Genomic DNA, 4,743 nt, shown 5'->3' with positions numbered 1-4,743 from the left:
GAGAGAGCATACAGGGAGAGAGAAGAGGAGAGAGAGAGAGAGAGAGAGCACAAAATGTCTGGATTATATAGTGAAGAGCCTCTGGGGGAGAGGAAGCCCAGCCCCTGGGCTAGAGAGTTCAGGGTAGAGGGCGGGGTTATGCCAGCCATGCCCTGTAACAGGTAGGGACTGAGGGATGCTGGGAGAACCTGGAGGCCAGGTCCACTCTGATATGTTAAATAGGCATCACAGCTATTTGGCTTGTCCCAGGTCTGAAACCCAACATCCCAGCCCTTTGTTGATAATAAATGAATAAAGGGCAATGTAATTCTTTATGACTACTTCCTGCTGACATTGGGACACTGTTATGGAGTTCCCAAAAGCTGGAATGTTGGCCAAGTCCCAGAAGAGTAGGCTGTTTCACTTGCTGTCCAGGCTCTGTGAGACCATCTGGGGTTCGGAAGTGCAGGCCCCGTTGAAGTGGTCTTGAGTCTGGACCAGGCCACCTGAGGCTAGCCTCTTTGAAGCTGTCCTGGATGCAGATTTTAAATATATACATCTATATCGTAATATATTATATAATATATAACATATTATATAACCTACACATATATTAGGAGCAGAAGACTTTTTATTTATTATTTTTGTAGCATTCTGCCTGCATGTGTGACTGTAGGCAAGAAGAGGGCACCAGATCTCATTATAGATGGTTGTGAGCCACCACATGGTTACTGGGAATTAAACTCAGGACCTTTAAGTAGAACAGCCAGTGCTCTTAACCTCTGAGCCATCTCTCCAGCCCCAGGAGCACAAGATTAAGTAGGTCCATGGTCTTGGTAGTTGGGGGAGGAGAGTCTTAAAACCAGGGAAAGGGAGGAGTCTCCCGCCTTCCAGAATAGGCAGTAGGTGGAGAACCTTAGGCTGTTGATTGACAGGGCTATGAGCCCATTTGACTCATAAGAGGTGGATTCAAGCCAATTCCCTGAAGCTTACAAGAACCTTTTTAAGTTTACAAAAAGATGTAAGTTTCAGACATGTTAGCCTCACCATTGTTTGTAATCTGTACTGAAACACACATTGTGGAAAAGGCAATAGACTCACACCTTTGTGTCATAGTAGCAGCTTGGGAAATGATTTTGCTTTAAGAGTATGAACATTCTTTAAGGTGAGCTCCTGGAAGACAGAAACCTTCTGTGGAGCAGAAGTGGCAAAAGTTCACTTGATCTTGAGCATCAGTGACTACACAGTGTGAATGAGGGGCTTCTTCCCACTGTCCAAAAGACTGAGTGTATGTAAATTCAGCACAATGAGAAACACTTTTAAGTCTATACTTGAAAGACAACCAAAGGAAATTTAAAATTTTGAGCTTGTGACTACGATAATAGTGACTCATATATGGAAGGCTTTACCAGAGTTAGACTAATAATTTATCAGAACTCCATTGTGTTAAAGCTCTCAACTTTTAAAGTCTTGATACAACAGTAGCATGGTGAAGGGAAGAAATCGGAAGCATTTTCCTTCCTCATATCTATCTATTATCTATCTATCTATCTATCTATCTATCTATCTATCTATCTATCTTTCTAAAAATGTATTTATTCACTTTATATTCCGAGTATAGCCCCTTCTCTCCTCTCCTCCTGGTCCCATCCTCCCTTTCTTTTTCCCTTCTCCCCTCCCCTATTTCTCAGGAAAGGGGAGACCCCCTTATGAGCCCATCCTAGCTCATCAAGTCTCATCAGGACTGAGCAAGTCCTCTTCCCTCTTGGCCTGGTGAGGCCGCCCTGCCAATGGGTAAGTGAACACAAAGCAGGCAATGGAGTCTATATCAGTAGACAGCCCCCATTCCCCTTACGAGGTAGCCTGCATGAAGCCTGAGTTACCTGCCAGCTATATCTGTGTAGGTGGCCTAGGTCCAGTCCATGCATGGCCTTGGTTAGTGCTTCAGTCTCCTCATGCTCTTCTGGGCCCTGGTTAGTTGGCTTTGTTGGTCTTCTTGTGGAGCTCTTGTTATCCTCAGGTCCTTCTATCCTTTCCCCACTTTTCCAGAAGACTCTCTACAATTCACCCAATGTTTGGCTGTAAGTCTCAGCATCTTTTTTGATCTGCTGCTGGGTGGAGCTGCTCAAAGAACAGATAGACTAGGCTCCTCTCTGCAAGCATAGCAGAGTAATGTTAATAAAGTCAGTGGTTGGCTTTATCCCATGGGGTGGGTCACCCAAGGGAGGATGCTTAAATCACAGTAAGAAGGGGAAATAAAATAGACAGTAGAAGCGGTTGAAGAAAGGGAAGAAGGTAGGAGAGGGAGCACAGAGAGAAATGAGGGTACAGATCAGACCTGAAGAGAGTGGGGGCGGGAAAACAGAGGGCCTGCAGAGAGAAGAGAAACCATGGGCAGGGGCATCCCTGTCCCAAGCTGGGTACCTAAGATGGTAGGCTTCTGGGAGGCTACGGGGATGACTCTTGCTGAGACTCCTAGTAGAAGAGGGTCATGGAGACTGAAGAGGACACCCTTTAACTAGACAGGACTCCTAGAAGAGGAACACCAACCCACCCACAAAAACTTTGATCCAAAATTTACACTGCCTACAAGATGTGAAGGGATAAAGATAGAGCAGAGATTGAGGGAGTGTCCAACCAGTGCCTGAACTCATATATCTAAAATCACTTTGTTACCATCATTTAAGCTTTCATGACCTCCCAACTTTCCTAATTTGCATTTACCCACCGAACGGGCTGTGTGGGAACAGCAGACACATTTTAAAATTCCACTGCTGGTTGCATTCCTACTGTCAAAGCTAGTTGTTTACCTAGGTGTCATGGTGTACCCCTAATGTTCTATCGTTGAAGAGGCTGAGACATAAGAATTGCTATAAGTCTTTATTCCATTCCTGTGTTATCTAAGACATGTTATATAAACTCTCAGAATCCAGAATGTCGTCTTCTTCTTTTTTAAAATAAAATCAAAGGGGCCTTGATGGAGACCAGGGATCCTCAGTCTTGCTGTATGCCAGCTGTGATCACAGCTTCATATTCTGAGTAACAGTGGTAGATCACAGAGACAAAGGATGGCAGGTATGGGAGAGTTCAGGGTTTGGCTGGCTTGTCTAGTCTTGACATAAATCAGGAGGGGGTTATGTGTGCTCTAAGATGCTTCTCCCTGTCAGCAAAGTACCCGACTCACTCTGGTGTGTGGAAGGCTTTTTTATTTTCACTTGTAGCAACCCAGTCTAGGTAATAACTGCTTTGCAAGTCTGAAGGCTGTAAATTGTCTCTTCATAATGTGAGTTTGTGATCATGATGATAGCATTTGAGAGGCTTGGAAGATAAGAATAAGGGTTGGTGTTGTATTTGAAAAAAAAAAAAAAACCAAAACAGAACAACAACAACAAAAAACAGAAATAAAAGATTTTGCTGTGTTTTAAAAATTTAGCCACGCACTTGAATCTATGGAATATCTTTTTAAAAATACTGATGGTGATGGATTGTAAAACTTGGTCTGACTTTACTCTTGGTCATGTGACTTTGCAGCTTTTCTCACTAAGGAGTGGAGTCATCATATTTCTCCCTTATGAATTGGGCTGGACTTTGGTTTCCTTCAGTCAACAGGACACAGCCAAAGTGATTTTACCAACTTCACATTTGGGCCTCAAGGAGTTTTTTTGCGCTTTCTTTGAATCCTGGAATGCAGCTGAGCCCAGCTAGCTAGGAGATGAAAAATTAGAGTTGTCCAAACTAAGGCTACCTTAGTTTAGCCAGCCCCATCAAATAGAGAACCAATGTCAGATATTGTGAGTGAGTGAGCACAGCCAAGATCAAAGCTCAGGCCAACTCAAGCTGGCAACCACTAGAAATATGAGCAATATATTTTGGCAGAATCTAGTTTCCCTGTGAGGCCTCCCAGCTCTATGGTTGTTTGTCTATGTGTTTTGATTCTTTCATAGGTGATAATCCTCCTTTTGAGTTGTTACCATCTGTGCAAGGGCAAGGCCAGATAGATTAGTTTATTGCCTAAGTTTTAATTAGTGAAGAATAAGAAAACTAACAGGCATCCCTAAGCAGTCTGTGACTAATAACAAAAATGACAGGTTAGTTGATTATAGAATGTGCTGTGCATCCTGCAAGGAACCATGTAGAACAACTTTGCTCTTCTCTATGAAACTATACTGGGAGGAACAGTACTTAGTTATTTTGATCAAAATAGAAAGAAGTGCCCGAGAGATGGCTCAGCTGTGGCCAAACAGGACAACCCGAGTTTGATCTCTGGAACCCACGTGATGGAAGAAGAAAACATAGACACAAACATACATGTAGACACACGCACACACATACACAGACATACACACACACACATACACATTAAATGTTAAAAAAAGGGAAAGCAACTGAACCATGATCAATGAATTAAAGCAGTTTATTTGACATTAATTGTAGAATTTACAGCACTACCATTTAATGATAGGAATAAAAATAGAAAGAATCCAGTGTAAGCAGCATTGCAGAGCAAACATCAGGGTGGGAAATGAGTGGTTGTGAAAATGCAATAAGCATTCAAAGAAATTTTCAGAAAAGAAAGGACTGGGGACTGATGGAGCACTGTGCACCCTCTCAGTGCTGAAGCATGGCCTTTACTCCCATCAGGAATTCAGGGCAGCCACTCAGTATATACCCTGTTGACTACTTCTGGAAAAAATCTTTCACCACAGTGTGACTTAATGTGTCTGCGATGGCATAAAACCTGGGTAAAATGTGTTTGGAAACAGA

The sequence above is a fragment of the Psammomys obesus genome, unplaced genomic scaffold, assembly GCF_907164565.1.
Source record: "Psammomys obesus unplaced genomic scaffold, mPsaObe1.curated_primary_1811, whole genome shotgun sequence".
Lineage (NCBI taxonomy): Eukaryota > Metazoa > Chordata > Mammalia > Rodentia > Muridae > Psammomys > Psammomys obesus.
This window is presented reverse-complemented; position numbering follows the sequence as displayed.